Consider the following 20,043-nt stretch of genomic DNA (forward strand, 5'->3'; position numbering starts at 1 on the left):
AATTGTTTTTCAAGGAAACGGTTCAACAAGCTCTAGTACGATTCCCCACAGAAGAGGGAATAGATATTCTCAGGACTGTGTGTTGTAATTTCTTCAGTTTTTCAATAAACTGACAGTCACTTGATCAGGGTCAGAGAGAAAAGGTCTCCCTCCTCGGGCAAGTATCTTCAACAATCCATCTACAGTAATTGTTCTCTGTTTCAGTCACTTCTAGAGCAAGGATTTGAGAATGCATCTGCCACACCTGCATCCACTGCTCAACCACAAATTTGTACAAATCTGTACATGTACCACAAGTACCAATCTGATCCAGGTCGGAAGAGAACAAACAAGTTTATTTCTCTTGAACCTGCCTTGTGGCTGGTCTTTATGCTGCGTTTACCCTTGCACTGGCCTTTTGCTGGCTGCAAGACAACAAGCAGTTTCTGTCAGCATAAAGCTGGGTGTTGAAGATAGCCCATCAACATTTTTGGAACCAGCGCAAAACCAGTGTCAGCACTTGGAATACAAATCCATCCGGGCTGCATTTGATCCTATAGGAGGAGCACTGTATCACTGAACCACAGCCTCAGAAGTGTGCCCTAAATGCAAGAAGATTGCCTTATGAGGTCATTTTGCCTCAATCTCTCCTTTTGGATCTGTTCCACTTTGCTTGCAATGCTTGAATATTCACTGAGTCAGAGAGCATGAGAATAACTCTTTAGTGAAGGGCTTAGGGCATTTGCCGGAGAGGGGACACACATGGGTGCAGCATGGACCAAAGCATGTCAGCAAAGTGTAAGAGTGTCAGCGGGAGAAGTAAGTAGCCTCCAGCCCCACAGTACCCTTTTAGCCACATTTACACATCATCTGAGGACAGATGCAGCATTTGGGGCAATCACTACCTCCATCCCCTCCCTCTAGCTGTGACCACTGTCCATGTGAGAGACTGGTACAGCCTCTGCAACCCACCCTTGCTTACCCAGCCACCGTATGTACAGCCAGCTCTTTTCCCACACCTGCCCTAAGATCTCCATGGCCCTCGGCTCATGCAGCAGCCCCACGGCAAGGCTCCAGCCTGCAGCACTGCTGCCAGGCAGCTCGCATCACCCTCCTGCCTGCTGTAACCCCTTACCTTACCACACAGGCTGCCTGTTGCCACCAGGCATGGCCTTGGAAGTAAAACATTAACGCACCCCTGTGGGAAAGGAAAATTCTGATTTAATGACAGCATTTTGCACTTTCTGAACAAAAGGAAGGTAGAGCAGAAGCAGCTCCCCGTTCTTTTGCTTTGCTATTCCTGACTAAAATGTTTCCACAGAAAGTCACTGCAAAGTTTTCCTAGTCCCATATGCCTAAAATCAAGTGCTGTTTTTAAAAATTGGCATTGGCTGCTTGTGATCTGATTTATTGTCTGCATCCTTCTGAAGTTCATTAGCAAAAGTCCTAGAAACCTCAGCCCTCTGGTGTACATTTTATCTCCCTTTTCAGAACAGTTCCATTATGCCACTTTTGAAGGTTTTAATATTTTGTTCCTAATCCTGATTTAGAAGCATCTGCTAATAAATTGACAGGTTGTGACACATCGCAGTAAATTAGAGCTTTTTCACCTTAGATTCAGAGTGTTGCTTTTATGGTTTCAGAAGGCTTTTTATTCACAGCTCCATAAAGCTCCCATCTTGAGTGGCTCTTTGAATGGGGTTGTCACGACAGCTATGTTTGGTGCACATTTTTCCAGGAACTGAATTCAATTTTGCCTATAAAGTTACAGTTCCTCTGTCCGCAGCAGGTTTTGTTCTGCAATGGTTAACTTTTGATTTATGCCATTTCTCGTCTTGCTAGCACTGAATATATTCAAAATACTTACACAAGCAGCTTATTTTTATTGGTTGCACTTGAAATTCATTCACTTCCCGGTTTCATTACATACCTAGCAAATTTCAGCTCAACTTTTGCTGTGTCGTGAGGCACTGTCGCATTGTGCCCAACGTGTTCACGGGGAACAGAAGGTTTGAATATGTGCATCTAGCAAATGGGAAGCCAGTTGTAGTTAGAGCCTTATGACTACTGCTTAACATTTGCATCATGGTGTTACTTGGAGGCCCTAGTGACTGAAGCTCTATTTAGTTCAGATCTGTGCATATCTATACTGAAAAGACAGTATGTACTCTAAATAATTCATGGGACAAGTAACATTTCTGTGCTGAATGTAACTTGCCAGCAATCTAGCTCTGCTTGACCTAAAATGGGAACCCCTGAGTATCCTCTGTCTCCAGTAAGGTCTCATTATGGTGAGGTGCTGTTTTTTACCTTAATTTTGCAGATTCCTGCTCCATGGCTTACTTCTAAGGGAGGTCTGTTAAAGGTAACCACAACAGACAAGCCCACTGTCAGCCTGTAGGTGTAATTTGGCCACACAAGGATTTGCGCTTCCTTTAGAAATTAAAAAAAAAAAAAAAAAAAAAAAAAGATAAATTTAAAGTCATAAAAACACTAATTTAAATACTAGATACACTGTCTTTATAGAAGTCATCATTTTAAATATTAAAATATTTTTTTTATTTTCAGTGTGAAATAACCAAAGACAACAGGTGATTGAGAGCAGCTAACAGCAAGGCTCTGGCACCCACAGAGGTTTAAAGACAGTCTCCATAGTTCTGTGGTCTTATAGGTGAAACACAAATGGTGGGCACAAGTAGAACCTGATTTTTGGTTTTGTAAAACTGTGTTAGGACATGGACAGAAAGAGTTACGGTAACCCACTGATTCATTCTTAGGGCTCACTGACGCTTGACTGATGCCCAGGAGAAGCCTAAAATCTGTGCTAGGTGCACGCCTTTTCCTCAGCCTTTTTCCATAAGCAAACATACAAGTGGTGGTAGAAGCCTCTCTGCTGAGACAGCCAGGGCACCCCTCATGGTCTGCAAGGCAGTAACCAGAGACAGCAACATTTCATCCACAACTCAGCTGGTGCTGCTTGAGGAGGAAGCCTGGAAAATCAGGAAAACTGCCCATTCATTTTGAAACACACACAGAGAAAGAACTAGTGGGATCACTTTTTATCAAAAATTGTTGGTGATAAAGTTCTGGAAAAAAATTAATTTTCCACAAAACTTCTTATGACTAAGTTATTCCTAAACGCAACTATTAGACACATTTTAAAATGTGAATGTTATTTTAAAGGCTAATTTAAAATATTATTTTAATGGCTAAGTTTTACACAAGCCTTTTTCCATGATGTCTTCACATGTTCATAACTATAGTACAAGGTGCATGCATTATTACTACCTATACGATAATATAACAGTTGTAAAATGGTTTAATTTTACTGTCATATCTCTGAAGACTCCTGCTATCTAGTACCAAAACAACTATAATACTCATGTCTCCTATTTATGTTGTAATGAAATAATATTGACAGTCTGAGCATTACAACGTAAATGGGAGACACTCTGAACTAAAAGACAGTTATCCTAAATGGATATTGTTATCTGTCACTGTGAGTAATCCTTAAATAGAAATTACACTTAATATTTTTTAAAAGAACATTGGAATTCAAAAAAAATCTTTCTCAGCTTTGAATCATACTTTCAAGGTTTTTTCTTTTTCTTTTTCAGAAAAGATTAGAAATGCATTTTCCTTATTTTTAATTACTTCAAGCGAAACAAATTCTGAACCTTCCCCAGCTATAAAGATAACAAAGACTTTCAGTAGCATGTTGATGATCTTGCATGATCCACCATATTTTTGGGAGTGTTTTTTCATTTGTTTGGTTGTTTTTATGGTGTTACCTAGAATAATAATTATATTCCTAAAGCTTCCTTTTTGAATAACATATCATGTTAAATCATGCATTTATTATGCATTATTCACTGATTCTAACTCACAGGAATTTATGAGATGCTGTACGAAACTGGGACACAGTCTCCTATCTCTGTTTCATCCTACCAAGCCTTTTTTGCGAGGCTTACATTAAAAGAATCCCCTAAAAACCACCACAGTATGTTGAAATCTCACTTGTTTTTTCATACTTTCTCACACCTAAACTACTGGGCAAAGACTTCAACAATAAGATGTGTGGCACAATTTTGTGATGGACCTCTAGTGAGCTGCCTCCCAAACCACCAGGATGGATCAGTTCTGCCTCACACTGTGCCAGAGAACTTGCACATCTTAAAAGAAGCCTAGAAGTTTCATTCAGTATCTATTGCACTGTTGTGTGCTGTATAGGTTTTTTAGGCTATTTGTTCTGACACTTTATTAAATTATTGTATTTTCATACGTCTTTTTCTATCCTAAAGATCTGTGGAGGATTGTTCAACTTTGTACGATACTCACCATTCGTGAGTGGCACATGAGAGGGGACAGCTATACCTTACTCTACATACAGAGAGGGGGGCTCTCTCTCAGCCCATGTTGCTACTGTTGGCAAACACCAACAGGGGCAGGCCCAGCTTGTTAACCTTCTGCAAAGGTATGCCAAACCAACTGCAAAAGTCCTGTCTGAAGCACTTGTCTTTGTCCTCCCAGATGACAAATAAACGGGAATGTATTTCCCTGGGTAGTTTTCTAAACAAGTGCAGCATCGGGTAAGCAGTTTGACATTCCAGGGTGTGGGTGGGAAAACAACATAAAAGGGAGTAAATGAGGGCCATATACTGTACAGTAACTGCCAAATTACACACTGCTAGCCCTTAGGAAGAGTGCAAGAGGGAATAAACTGCTTTACCCTACCTCTTGTTTAATGAAGAGATCGAGAGCAGCCGGCAATTACCAAGGATGTGCTGTAGGTTGGTGTAGAAGTTCTTCCATAAGAAATGAGGCACCCTGTCCATGCAGCAGGATCCACCAAAGGTCCGTATTACTTTCCCCTTCTGTGAACATGATGGCTCCCAGACATTTTTTGGCAATTTTTTTTTTTTTTCAAATATTTTGTTAACTCCATAGTCTTTTGACAGCAAGTAGGATGCAGTGATCTTAAAGACAGTCACAGTCAAGTGCACTGCCTGGAATTTTACCTAATAATAAATGCTTTCCTTGGTAACTTCTTGTAATGCTCATGCCAATATATTCAGGAACAAGAAACGTGCATCTTTATGTTCTACACACCTTTTCCATCAATATTCCCCCTCTTCTCACCAATAACAACTGTTTCCCCAACGCCAACACATTTTAGATGGGATCTGTGGTTGACAGCTGAATTAAAACATACCCTCCAATTGCTATTTATGATATGATTAGACAGGTCAAGTTTAATTTCAGCATTGTGGATGAATCCGTTATCCAATCATTTTAATGATGCACTACTCAAACCTGCAGTGGGGCTGAGGATGGAAAGAAAACCTTGATTGTAACTTGTCTGCTGATGATTGGAGTTTGTTCTGAAAGCACTCCGACGTGATCATCAGCGGCACACTTGGCCAAAGGTAGGGAACGTTCACGCTCTCCTACTGTCACCAGAACTGTAGCTGTGTGACAGGTGAGTAGAGGTATGCCAGACAGAATGGAATATTGCAGAAAGGATCACTTCTCCTTGGGGCTAAGGCAAGGGGATACTTAATCAAATTAGCATCTTTAAGAAAATACCATCTTTCAGGTAGAAGATACTGCTCCTCAGCTGAATATTGATCTCCAGGCTACATAATCTAGCCCGCTGAACCAAGAAACCACCAGTGCTGGCCTAATCCAGTTTATGTTGCTGTATCAATAGTAGTCACACATGCTTGAGAAGCTACCGTGTTTAGTGGAAGGAGCATCCTTGCAGGGATGTAGCTTCCTGGTGGATATGCGTGCTCTGCCATGGCCTGCAGCAGCCTTTGGATCAGAAATATGGACTTCTTCTTAATGGGGATAGCACTGCCAGATCAAGATAGCTGTGGTGAGATGGGATGGGCTGAATCTGTGGAGCCAGATCAAAACGTCAGCACAAATGCTGCATGAATTTGTAACATCCACATACTGAAGTTTATTGCAAGAAAGTTAAATAGCTGGAGAAAGGATTTCTTTGCCCCTGCTTGCCAGTGACAGCTGCGTTTTCGTAACGCCAGTCTGGCGATGCTCTATATGTGTGCTTTGCCCCTTTGAGGCTCTTCAGGATGCCTGTCTGTCAGCCATGGGAAAACTCCCTTTTCCAACACTGACCGTGAACAATGAAGCAGGAGGAGTGAGACAGTTGTGCCACAGCAAAACAGCCCTCTGCACGTGTAGCTGTCCCGTGTCTGCATCCCTTCCATCTCCTTTCTATAGTACCTCCATGCCCTTGAACGTGTCAATGCCAGTGCCAACATGTAGGACTAGGAGAATTCAGTCCCAGCGAAACTTCTGAGAAAACATAAATCGACAGATCAGATGGATCACTTTTTTATATATATATATATATACTCCACTCATTCTGTTCTGCCCAGAGCCAAGCACTGGCTTGTAGTTGCCTAAGCACAAAACAAGGTCTCCTCCAGTACTCCTAGTGCACGCTTCAGCTACTAATACCTGAAAATTTACACATCCTATTTACCCACCTACCCCCCAATGGTGGGGCCAGAACTGACTGAACACGTGCAGCGATTCAGCCTGCAAGCTCTTTTTAGGAAAACAAAGCCAACAACAGCCCCTCACAAAACTGAAACGCTCTTTAGATTCCCCGGTGTCACCCCTACTTCACCCTCAGCAATAAGCAGCTCAACGCAGAGCACAACGGCATAACCCCCCCGGTGAAAACAGTGTGCTGGAAACCGCTGGCGAGTAGCGACATTTGGGTTGGGTTGGTTCGAGGAGGCTGAAGCGGAGCTTTCCCCGCACACCCCCTCCCTGCCCTCCATGCCCCGCCGCCCCCCTGCCCGTGCTAATGGCGCCCGCCGCCCCCCCCCGGCATACAGCGGCCAGCGGCCGCCGGGCTCCCCCTAGGGGCGGCGGGGAGCGGGAGGCGGCGTTGCCGGGAGACCGCCGCGGAGCGGCCTCGCCTCAGCCTGGGGAGGCCCGTGGCTGCGTCAGTTTAAAAATAAATGAAAATAACTGCAGGCACCGGTCCTTCAGGGGGGTTGTAGGCACCAGGTAGCGCCCGGGAAGGGGCTTACTGCCCAAGAAGGCCGCAGGTGGGAGTGGGGGGTAAGGGCTGGGGAACACAAGGCCCTCAGGGGGCCGTGAGTTTCAGAGGCACTGTCACAAACCAGCCCCTGATGCAGCATCAACAGCAGTATTAATGAATTACTGAAATTCAGCAGTAATCGTGGCATGCACATCCCGCCTTGAAAGGCAGAAGACTCTGGAATAACCATAGCTGACACACACTATAGCTACCAGCACACGGGACCCATTAGTTCTTACGCAGTTTCCTGTAGAAAGTTGATTAATAGGATCATCCCACAAGTTGCTCAGTGCTCTGTGAGCTCTGCAGGCCTGTGAGGTGCCGGATCAGGGGGCTCTGCAGCTGTGCTGCTGCTAACAAGTAAAAAAGGCCATCATGGTCTGGTTGCCGCAATGGCGCCTCAAGCACTGGAAATGAGCTGCTGCACTCAAACTGCACCTCAGCCACTTGCAGTGAAAAGACGATGTGTGATTTAGCTGTAAAAAAAACTCAGAGATTGGTCCTTTGTGGTTTTTAGAGCCACAGAAAGCTGAACACATGAAATGGTTGCAGTTGTACCTGGGTGCACTGATCTCTGTCTTCTGGTGGACTGGGCATGAGTTGTACCCTTGCCTTCTGAAGACTTTTTCCCTGGTCAGTAGGGGTTTTTCCTTAGGCTTTCACAAACTTCTGCAGCTAGCCCCAGTCCCACAAAGTGGGACCTCAAAGTGTGTCTCAGAGATTTTTGAGAGGTGGATTTCTGGTATTCAGTGAACCCCTGTCTACTTTGGCCTTGAAGACCAAGCATTAGGTGCTGAATTAGCATGTGGGGGGGACTAGGAGCCAGTGAAATATATACATCTGCTGCCTTGCTTTGGAGATCCACTATCACACTGCACAGGACACTGTCTGTGTTACCTGAGACTTCAAATCCAGTTACACGTAAATACAGTAATCAACAGAGTACAAATTCACAATTCATTCTACCCAATTCCTTGTATGAAAGAAAGGGAATCATTTCCGACAGGCTGGATGTGGAAAAATTGATTTCCTGGCATCCAAAAATAAGAACAACCAGGCTGGTTGAGACAAGTCCATCCAGCCCAACAGCCTGTCTCAAGCATAAAAACCAGATGATGCCTAGGGAACAGCAGAAGCGGGGGGGGAGCATGCAGTGATAGTTCCCTGGCACACTGTCCCAAACTCCAGCAAGCTGTGGCTCAGGGACTTCCCTGAGCCAGATGTGGTATCTTTAAATTTAATAGCCCTTGATGGATTTTTGCTTCCATGAATTTGTGTAATTGTTTTCTGAACCCGTATCAATTTTTGACATTGCAGCATCCTGTGACAATTAGTGGCACGCTCCAGCAAAGCAGGGTTTAAAGAAGAGCCCTTGTTTTGTTTGTTTTGAACAGGCCACCTAATAATTTCATCCAATGCTCCTAGTTCTTGTGTTATGAGAGTCAATTACAATCATTCCCCATTTGACTTCTCCAAACCATTCATGATTTTACAGGCTTCTCTCATATCCCACTCACTCTTCCATTTTCCAGGCAGATACTCCCAATCTATTTAGAAATTCAGATACAGAAGCTCTCCCACAGCCTGGACCTTTCTCTAGTTCCCACATACCATGTTCAAGCTAGTGGACTTGAACGACACAGCATTCAGGATGCAGGCATATCAGAGACATTTATATCAATGCATGGCAGTGGTTTTGGTTTTGCTCCTTCCATAATAATTGCTAAAATTTGATTTGCTTTTTTGAACACCAAAGATGGATCTGACATTTTCTTAAATATATCTAGGTTTCACAGACTTCCAGGATATCTTTTCAGAGTGGTTACAGCCAGTCTAGCGCCCTGTTTTCTGCTTTTCCCCTTGGCACTACAGTACACAGATCTATCCTGCATTTTCGCCTTCGTTTTATCACCCAATTACTCAGTATCATGAGACCATGTTTTTGTCATGTGTCATGTTTTTATTACTATAAATAACATAGCATCACCCACAAAATTTGCCACCTTGCTGTTCATCCCCTTCCTAGTGTGTAAGTCCAGCAGATGGATTTGGTAGCAACTTAAGATCTTGGCAAAACTGGAGGGACACAGGGGGGAGGAAACAGTGGGTACCTTGACTATTTCTCAGCACAGCTGACATCTCTTCTAGATTTGGATGGAGCCAGCTGCTCTTCAGGGTGGTGCACCCAGGCTCACCTTGACCCTGCACCAGATTTGGAGGGGTGCTGGTGCAGGCTGGCTGGTGTGTGTAAGGCCAGCTGTTCAGCTGACACAACTGATTCACATGAGCTGAGGATCTGGCCTCAGACACAGAGCCACAAGCTCTGTCACATCACAGGGAGGCAGGTGGGATGGCCTGAGTGGAGTCCAGAGGGCAGTGATGGGCTGAGGGCAAACCTGCCAAGGCAGCGCCCATCCTTGGCCCCCCTGGTGGTGATATCACCATCCTTCCCTACAAGCAACGCCTGACAGGTACATTTGTTATTAATAACAAGCATGGCTTTTCGAGGCGGGTGCTTTCCGAGTGCTTTCTTGCTGCTTACCCACGCTGAGCGAGGCTGGGACGAGTGCGTTGTGAGCAGTGCTCGCACAGCCAGAGCTGTCCCCGGTGCATCCCCATTCCGGCACGCCAGCCAAGCGTTTAAGACACCTGCTTCTTTTCGCTCCTGTGCTGGCCATGGAAAACAGGAAGAGGACCTAGCAGAATGCAGAAAATAATTGTTCTGTGCCAAAAGGGAATGTATGATCAAAACTACAATGGGCAGGCAAGCAGCGAGGCAGTGACCCGAGGCAGTGCAATGTGTCAGGAAGAGAGAGCAGCAGCCCAGGGACAGCAACAGCCCAGAGCCTCAATTTGTAATGGCTGTGTGGACCACATGCCAAAAAGTCTCTCCCCACCTCCTTGCTCCAGGGAGCTCTCCTAATGTTCTTAGCCACTTGGACATCAGGAGAAAAAGAGCCTGCACGCGTCCAACGTGCGACCCAAGGCATCTGCTCGAGCAGAGCAGCACTGTAGAACCTGCCTCTAATGCAGAGCACTCCAAACACCTGTGAGTCAGACGACGGCAAATCCTCCCTGTCTTCACAAGCACAGATGAGTTTGAACCTTCTGGGCATTTTAGCAGTTTGCCATCTGCACATATAACCTCTTTTCCTGAGCACATGGAAGTCTTGTAGGAGGATGTTAAATCCAGGAACCAAAATAAGGAAACATGTTTACACCTGCTACATCTGTTCAAGAATTTCTAGCCTCTGTTACACTTTCGACTTTCACATTACCTCTCCTCCTCCCTCCTGTTTGGTCAAATGCCACTATGTTAAAAAAAAAATATCTGTATTTTCCCCCCAAGTCTCTCAGACTTTCTATCGAATCTTGTGAAAACTTACAGCAAATGAAATAAGCTGTGAAATGGTCTAGCGATAGAAGCAAGTGCTGGCTGCAGTATCTCTTCCTTATCCAGGATTTTCTGGATACTGGGATTATTTGTGAAGAAAAATAACATTAACTACATGAAATATGGTGATTTTAGTTTTTAAAACTAGAATTTAAAAAGTGAACAGTTGAACCATTTCTGATATGAAAGAAATCTTCCTGTAAGCCAGGTACAATAAAACAATTTGACAAAAACTAAATTATTAAAAGGATTTAATATACTCACACACACACAAAAACATCACAAAGAAGAACATGTCTGTTAGCAGATGCCCCAGTCAATTATAACCAGTTTATTTATAGACAAAAAACACCAGTATCTGCTGTCAGAGGTGATCTGTCGCTGAAAGTATTACCTGTACAATTACACCTACCACAAAGTCTGACCCATAGGTATGAAACGTTTATGAAAGGGGAGAAAAGATCCTTGACTTGTTGGGGGGAAATAGTAAAATAATTCTGACCTGAGCAGAATTCATGAGATTTCTTTTCCTATTTTTTCCTAAAATGTATGTTAAGATCATTGTTAAAAACATTATATATGATATGTAATATTTTTCAATGAAGCAAATGCTTTCATTAAGATGATTTCAAGTGGTCACAGTAGCATTTTTACAACCATCCAAATTAATATGTTGATAGAGATGCAGAAAAACTGAGAAAGAGATGCAAAAAAGATTGGATAAATGTGGACTTTTTTTCACTGAATAATCTACTTTTGCTAATGGCTTTTCTCTTGGAAGATTTACACTGGCTTTGTGAATACTTGAGCTGGATTATTAATAATATGGGCAAGGTGGCAGTACTGGGAAGAATCGTCTGCTCCCCATCATTTCCTAATAAAGCCCAGTTAATGGAAGCAAAATGCTTTCACGGGTCAACAGGTAACTATGAAAAGTGCCATTTAGTGATTGTGGCATTCGGCGTTATGATGGAGCCCCTGTTTCTTTGAATAGCTATGTGATGCTTGTGTGAAGCATGCTGTCTGAAATGGCAAGAGAAATTAACGATATTAAAGTCAATATAGGACATACTTGGGAAGGGTTGAGGCAGGTCCTCTGGTCCTAACACACACAAATTCTCACTGACAGGTCTTGGCCAATACAATCTGCAGGTGTCCACTTTCTTTCAGGATTTAGCCCAGTGTTCAACCAGAAGAAAACAGTTCAGTAATTCATTAGGATATGATCATGCCGGGCTGGTTACTAATTGTTCAAAATACCATTGGAGGCACTCCAGGATGCTGCACAGCACTCCACAGCTGGCAGCCATGGTACACAGGCGGGTATGCCACCCAAATAGAGCTGAATAGCATGGGAGCCACAGGAGGAAAGCAAAATCCCTGGCGGCCAAGCCCATGGGAACCTTCCTGTGTTGTAAGGAGGGAGCTGCAGGTGCAGGGGGCTGCGGGCAGGATGAGTGCAATGCACAACCCCACAGCCTCACGCTGAAGAGAAATGTTAGTGGCAAAATAATTTTACTCCTGGCTGTCAAATGGGAACCGCAGGGTTCCTCTCCTAACAATGAAAGGCAGACTACTGTGCATTAACAGCCCTGCCGGCGCACAAAGTGGCCTAGCCTGTTATTAAACTGTACAGCTAAAGCTGTTGTTCTCCACTTAGCTGAAAGTGAGTTACCATATTGCAGGTCCCCCAAGATGTTCCCTACCCTTGACATATCCTCTCCCTCGCATGAGTGGTAATGACTGGGATCAGATCCCTCAGGCTCCTGCCTGGACTGCTTTACTTTGCTTTAGAGCGGCTTCTCTGAATAGCAGAGGGCTGGTTTCCCCCCCCCACACACACACACATACACACACACACACGCCCCGCTCCAGCCTTTATTCCTGAAACTCTTTAGCGGCCATAAGGATCTTTCTCCACAACAAATGCAGCCAGGAAAGCAGGTTGCAGGTGGGGTTCCCGTGCACAGCAGAGACTGGATTTTAAATGTATGCAAATAAGCATTTGTGTGCTTGACACCGTGACACAGAAACATCAGGATTTACTCGCTGACAGTTTTTTCATGCACTTTTAAATTCACATGTGCAAATTTGGCTCGGGAACTAACGGAACTGCAAACATAACAAGATCCCAACATGCTGGGAAATTTCACAGCCATACCGAGTAAGGACTCGAACCTAAAAAGAAGTACAAAGAAGACGTAGTAGACACATTGCTTTTTTATTATTATTATTTAAGGACAGTATCTGCTTAGTATTACTCTCACTTCCTCAGGATAGACTGGATGGCCTTCACACACAGTGCCACAACAGATAAAATCAGTCCTTTCCCTAGCAGCCTTTTTGTGTCACCGCTTGGCTTTGCTTATATTGCACGTATCTAGTCTTGATCTGTCGCCTTCTCCAAGGCCAGCAGAGTAAACTCATCCTCCTGACTCATAGCTCCAGATGGATTCAAGCTCCAGCACACTGTCCCCCTGGAATTTGGCATATGCAGGTTTATATGCCCTAATCAATCAGGCTGATTTCAGTTAATCCTAATCGTCCTATTAGGGTTCCCAGATAGCAACAACAGCAGCTAGAAATCCCCAAGCAGCCTAATTGACTTCATCTAATTACATTCCTTCTTGAGATTTCCATTAAAATACACCCTGAATTCATTACAGTTGTTGGCTGCAGGTTTCTATGACTTCTTAAAAAACATATGCAGCTATTAGGATAGCTCAGTTTTAGACACTATATGTAAGATCTTGCCACCTCCACATAGCTATCTGTCAGCTGTTCTGCTCCAGCATATATCAAAAGTCCCATCTAATCACGTAGCGGAGGATACCAGTTTTGACTCCTGGTACTTAGGCACATCTCTGCTGATGTGCTGCCTGTGGTTCCTTCCTTGTAGCACTGAGCGAACTGCACGATTCAGAGACTGCCAGCTCCTATTAACCTCTCGCATAAAGGATTTATAGATATGTCTCATTACAAGGTAAGGAGCTGACATTCATCTCAAAAGCAGTTAGCTTGGAAAGGAATGCTCTTTTGTCAGTATTCACTGTCCTCTGTGCTCTTTCTGTGGTAGAAAATTGCAAACTGATCAGTGGAGATGGCATCTGTCCCAGTTAGGTTTCTTTGGCTAATTTGATCACTTCTTCCATTAAAATAATGCTTTGGATTCCCAAGTGTTGCTAACCTCTTGGTTCCTGCCTTTTGCAGAATACAGAAATGTGGTCCCCCCAAAAAAGGAATGGCTATCTTCCACCCTTAAGACTCAAAAAGAGGAAATTTCCCAGGTAATGATAAAAATTCTTGATCCCAGGCTGGTTTCTTCTGTACATGCAAGTAAGACCATCTCCACAGGAAGGCTGGAAGGAAAGACTCATTTCGGTAGAGGATCTTGTATTCAGCATGCACGTATATCAATGCTTTGACTGTAGTTCATTTAAAAACGAAAACAAAACCCACATAAGACCCTGGAAGATAGGCACTTTGACAACTCTCAGTTTGAGAAGTGCTTTATTTGTAAGACGAGGCATAGTGCTCAGTCTGTTTGGAAACTGATGCCACTGCTCACTTTTACGGACAGTTCCTCTCGGTGAGAGTGACACTGACATCACTCCCGTGGACACTGCCAGATTGATGTCAGCCAGACAGCAGAGCGTTCAGGTTTGTTGGAAGGAATACAACAACTTGGCTAAAATAAGAGCCCTGACCATGTAGAAAGGGAGCAGGTCGGAAAGGTACCTACCCCTGCCAAATGTTTACTCTTGCATCTCTGCCTTGCAGAGGGTGTGTTCCCTGTCGAGGCAGAGCCAAGGACAGTTAAGAAGTTCTGTGTGAATAACACTTTATTGTTGCGGGCAAAGAGCTACAAAATTAAGCCATAAACAATGTATGTGGTCATTTTAACTAAGTTTAAGGCTTTGTAAATCACAGAGTCATAAAGTGATTCTGGAGGGAGGTTATATTTTACAAAAATATTGATGTTTACACTAGATTAATGATTGCTTGCCTGTAGAGAGGAATGGTGGATACAATATCTATCCAAGGTCAGGCTGTGTCTGAGCTGCAGACACAATAAGTCACTAGAAAGTTTTTAGCAGGAGGATTTGGCCTAAACAGTTTTTTTTTTTTTCTAAGAGCTGGCTAAGATTGCTAATTATTTCTTTGAATAACTTTGAACTGCTAGCTTCCGAATCATTGTCATTCCAGTGGGATTAGTAAATCTTTTTAGTAAAAGGAACACACACCAAAACTTTAAAAAATGCATTTACAAAAACTTCCTATAATAATTGAATGCCAGTTTGGGGTTGGTTTTGTTCTTTTTCTTGTTTCTGTTTGTGTTTTGGCACTAAACATGCAAGAGAAAGCTCAGAAAAATAAAAATAAAAAATAAAAAGGAAAAAAAAGGGGGGGGGGGGGGGAAGGGGGGTAGAAAAGGCAAGAAAGGGGGAAAAGATGAAAGAATACAATCTAGGACCAAAGAAACTTCAAGTACCTTCTCAGAACTGGAGATGCCTTTGACTTTATCAGAGATGCAGGCACTTGGAGATGTAAGCATTTGGAGAAGCAAAGGGCTAATTCCTCCACTTACCAGAGGCACTGCTGGAGGCTCCCCCCATTATTTCAGCAAACACAGACAGTAGTTTCTACCAGTGCAGTATACTGCTCATTGCAACTCAAGCTTATGTAGAAAATTTGGCTACTTACATTAAATATTATGCTCATCAGATTATTTAAGTGACACCTATAAGGGAAGACCTCAGTAAATGGGGCAGGAGGGGGGATATTTCAGACTCTGGGAAAGCACACCTTTGCTGTGTGACTTACTTCTAAACTTGAAACGTTCTGCCTTCAATCCAGAAAAGTGAGCTGGTGTTTCTCTGGCTGATACATCAATTTACATGTCCCAAACTTCTTTGTTTTCATCAGAGGATATGGTCTAACCCATCCTTTTGTTTCTCCTGCTAAAATATATGCCATGCGGGGAGGGGCATGAAAAATGCACAAGCAAAACAAGCTCTTGAAATCCCGAGGAGCAGAAATGGACTACGTTCAGCTCACATTTATTTTGAAGCAGTTAGACACTCATTTGTTCATCCAGTCACAACTCCCACCTCTGTTTGTGGGCCTGGCCAGGTATGGACACAGGCAGAGTGTGCTTCTGCAAAGAGGCAATGGGCTGGCTTGAGTCAATGGGGCTGGAGAAATAGGAGGAACTATAAAGAGAGGCAAGTTTCTACTTGCCTTTTCTTGAGAAGAGATCTCTGAAAATGTTACACAATGAATATGCCCAGTAGGGCTGAAAGCTTGTCGGTATTTTTATTTATTTATTTATTTTTAAGGAACACCTTGTGTGTAGAACCCCTGTGTTCAGCTGGGCACAGCTTTGGGGGCCAAAGCTGCATCAGGCAGAAGTGCCTAGATGTGTTGGGAAGCCTCCAGATTACATGTCATCCACACTACCTCCTGCTGGCACTAGGACACGTTCTCTACCTGTTTCTGGTTCAGCACTCACAGCTGTGCCCACGCTCTCAAACGCAACATAGCTGCAGACCTGCGTGTGGGGAACAGCTGGCTCCCTGGGAAGCCCACAGAAGTCAAGGGGAGGACAACATTGGTGAATGACAGACGAGGGGGAGGTCCCCAAAGTGCTCTTTTGTTCATCTAGTCAGCCATCAATTTCACCAGCTCAGCATGTTGGCTGGCAGCTCCTTGAGGTTTACGGAAGACAGGAGGGCAAACTGCTGTTTTCTGCTGCACCAACTGGAACAAGAGCTGGAAATGGTGATGTTCCCGGTTTCATGGACATGCTGCCGCCTTCCCTCCCTTGCAAACACAGGGACTGCACTGTTGGATCACAGCAGTGCTGAGCTGCCTGTGATCTGAGGGGGCTGGAGGTGGGGAATGGCTTAGTTTGGGGAGAAGGCAGTGCTTTCTGGGAGAGGGGTGGGAAGGTGGGATGCCTCCATCCCTCTGGCTGTAGATGCTCAGTGGGACCTTGAGGTCAGGGTGGTTCTGCTGATGGGGCCAGGTCTGGGGCTGAGCTCCTCCTCAGCGCTGTCAGATCATGATGCTTTGACCAGATGGCCAAAACCCTCCCAGTACAAATTAATACTGGGATTTGCTTCCCTTCAGTAGGACTGTCTGTGCAATAAATGCCCCTTGTGGGGAATAAAGGTGGACCCTGCGATATCATCTCCTCTGCCTGTCTGTATTTCCTTTAGTAAGACAAGCAGGATGAGAGAAAATCTCCTGTTCCTGCAACGTGAGCTCAGGCAAAGCTGATTTCACTGTGAGAAAGCATTAGTTTCTTAATTTGTGCTATTGAAACTGTTCTGCGGACTTCCATTTGGTCGGGAAAGGAACTCCGAAGTAAAACAACTGCCATGCAGGGGAGGCTGCAGATGGCTCCGTAGTAACACACATACTGTACACCTGCACATGTTTGGCACAGAAGGGTTTGAGTGCAGATTTGTGAGCTAGCCAAGGGAAGACAGATTTATTTTTTTGAGGAGGCGGGAAGATCAGATCACCTCCAGGTGCTACCCTGATAAACAGTGAGAATAACTCACCAGTCCTCTACAGTTCTTCTCTGATCAACTTCATCCTTGAGATAGGAATTAGAGGGACAGATATGTTATCTGGGAAATTGTCCAGATTCATTTCCAAGGAAGTTAGATACTCAGCACAGGCCTGCTATAAGTAAGGTTGCTGTTGTTTTTTTCTGCTTTGGTACATTTGGAGGTAGCGGGGTGTTGGTTCTTTGTAATAACACCGTAGGCAGCAGGGACATTAGACATAGGTCAAGCTCCCCCATTTCCTACAAGACTGCAAATTTTGGGGTCCTGGGTATAATTTATTCATAGGCAAGCCAATCCTTATTTTGCTTTTTAGGTCTGTTCTGCATATTGGAATTTGAAGAGATTTTGTAAAATAGCCAAACACTCGACAGTCAACCCCCTATACACCATTCAGAAGAAAGAAGCCTCCTCCAGAAGCCTGTCTGCAGTTAGGGAGGAAGCTCTGTGGGGATTTTCCACTTGTTCCAGGAGGCTCTGAGTTTAGTCTGTGCCATAGGGAATGGTGTCAGGTAGCCATAGATCCTATGGTTCCTACCCAAAGCCCAGCAGTCAGCAGCAGAAAATGGGAGGTCAGCAAGAATGGGGTTAAATCCTCAACCACATTTCCTCATGTCACATATGTCTCAGCTGCCATGCACCCCACAGCCCTACCTAGCTGTACCTTTTAGGTCAGAAATTGCCCCCTTACTTAGGCTGGACATACCACAATAGAAGGCATCACACTTCATGCAGTCCTGGAGCTACCTCACTTGGAGCCAGCATAAGCTACAACACAATGCTGTGTTGTACCATCTATAAAATAGAAAGGTCTTGACAGAGATGTGTACCACGGGAGAAAGCAAAAAAATCGCTCGGTGGTGGTGCTGTTTTTTCAGCTAAAACCCACAGGCACTATGACTAGGAGTAAAGCAAAGCCCTTTCTTTACAGGGTGGTCACATAATCCTAATGTAAGTTATTTTTAAAAACAGTGATTAAACTACTGTAAACCACAGTGTGGTCACTTTCAGTTCAATTTAACATTGGCCAGCATGGATGACAGCTCATATTGATTCTTGTCTGCCCAATCTAAATTGATATAAGCCTGATTTCAAATGAACTGAGCTGTCTGAAGAGTGTTGTGCACTTGTTTAAGTTCATAAATTTAGAGGAAAATCTTTGAACAAATGGCAGCGGTTTTCTCACAAAGACAAAACTCACAGCTCAGTACTAACTTTGACAGTTTTCCCATTAACTATCACTACAGACAGCTTAGGAAAGTTATTTGGGGATCAGAATGGTCAATATTTTGCCTAAGTAAATATATAACACAGACAACCTAGAAAGAGATACTTATTTTTTGTGACAGCAATAAGACTGATAAATAATTGGCCAGAGAGTTAAACTAGATTATTTTCTTCATTATAGGTAATCTAAACTCTAAGTTGTCTCTATAGACAAAATTAACTCCAATCGGATTCTATCCCCACTTTTGCACTGTCCTTAAACTCCTTAGAGCACACACTGCTGTCTCCTTTCAGAAAGAGGGTGATGAGGAGAACAGGCTATTGATCTCGCCCAATGTTGTCACATATCTGGGGCTGAGGGAAACACCGCCATGCAGTGCTGAACCATACAAACAAAACTGGAGGAGAGGAGAAGAAAGTAAGCAAAAAGGAAATAGAAACACAGATGACCCACAGAGTGAGGTTGCAGAGAAAGTCTTCTAGAGGGTATCATCAGCAGCTGATGTTTTTGCCTTGAGAGAAAACATACAGGGGAATAACAAGGACCAGATATTGCGGTGCATAGGCGTTCACATCCTGAGCAGTGCTTGTCTGTACGCATTCAGGCAGTGCCTGACAGAGACCTTTCTGGACATAGGCAGTTGTGTGTCCACCTCTTCCATGTTTTGGGGCAGTCTGAAGCAAGTGTCTCTGGCCCAGAAGCAACGTAGCCAAGTCATCCTGGGTTCAGCAGCGCACTATTCATCCAGCTGGGAGAGGGGCAGATTGCTACCAGTCTAGCTCTCCACCGCACCTTGCTGTGCGACTGTGCAGTCCTACATGGGCAATGTCCTCTAGGGAATGAAACTTGCAATTGCAGACATTGACTCACGGCAAAATATTACACCTATTTCACTTCCTTCTGAAAAGCAGAGGGCCTGCTGCATGCATGTGCTGGGGCAGATGGGAAAGCCAGCCAATGCAAAGTCACGCGCACGTTTTTTAGAAGAAGAAAAAAAAAGTTCACTTCTCTTTACAGTTGTTTTTAATGCTTTTCTTTCCAACTGCTCATCACATGTATTGGCTCAAGATCACATAACGCCAAAACAGTAAATCTTTCACGGTGCTCAGACTTCCATGCACAATTATCATGCACAGGCTGGTAAGATCAAGCACAAGCAGGAAAGAAATCTCAGAAGAAAATAACATTTTTATACCTTCAAATTCCACTGGGGAGAGGAAAAACAAAAACACAAACAAAAAACACCTAAAACATGCGAACAGCAAACTTGCCCATTCACCACAGCTGTGTTCCAGCAGGCCAGTGGTTCCCACAGCTTCAAGACTGGTATGTTAACCCGACAGAGAAAATGGCTGCAATTTTCAGGTGCCAAATTATAACCGTCCTTGTGGTTTGAAAGCCCAAAGCACAGTGCTCAGATAGAGCAGGCAACTCTGCTCCAGCCTGGCAGAGGCAATAAAACACATTAGAACTTCTGTAAGCGAGCTTCTTTCTCTCCTACTCTCCTTTTTTTTTTGCTATATTTTTTCTCTGGTGGGTTGAGGTATCCAGTTGGAGCTCCCAAAATAGACGAAATCCAGCCAGAAGAGCCTACCCAGCTCTATCAGCTGCCTGCTGAGTCTCACTCCATCAGTGAAGCTTTGCCTCTGGGCTGAGATGCAAAAGTTCTTGGGGTTTTGCACTCCTTCCCCTCACTCTTGGCCTCGTTTGTACTTTTGGAATAAATATCAAATAAAGAGCCTGTCCCTTTAATGCAGAGGCAGTGAGAAGGGCAAAACTGTTCCCA

At 44.1% G+C, this 20,043-nt stretch overlaps 2 long non-coding RNA genes across 3 annotated transcripts in view; one reads left to right on the forward strand and one right to left on the reverse strand.

Moving 5' to 3' along the window:
- The window catches only part of LOC118162447, a 67,308-nt gene that overhangs the window by 2,013 nt on the left and 45,252 nt on the right, over positions 1-20,043 (reverse strand). The window lies entirely within an intron of this gene.
- On the forward strand, positions 264-18,476 carry LOC118162445. Its single transcript, XR_004748455.1, has 3 exons — positions 264-798; positions 2,548-2,650; positions 17,346-18,476. It is a non-coding gene; the product is annotated as an uncharacterized LOC118162445 (long non-coding RNA).

Source organism: Oxyura jamaicensis, chromosome 2 (genome assembly GCF_011077185.1).
Source record: "Oxyura jamaicensis isolate SHBP4307 breed ruddy duck chromosome 2, BPBGC_Ojam_1.0, whole genome shotgun sequence".
Classification (NCBI taxonomy): domain Eukaryota; kingdom Metazoa; phylum Chordata; class Aves; order Anseriformes; family Anatidae; genus Oxyura; species Oxyura jamaicensis.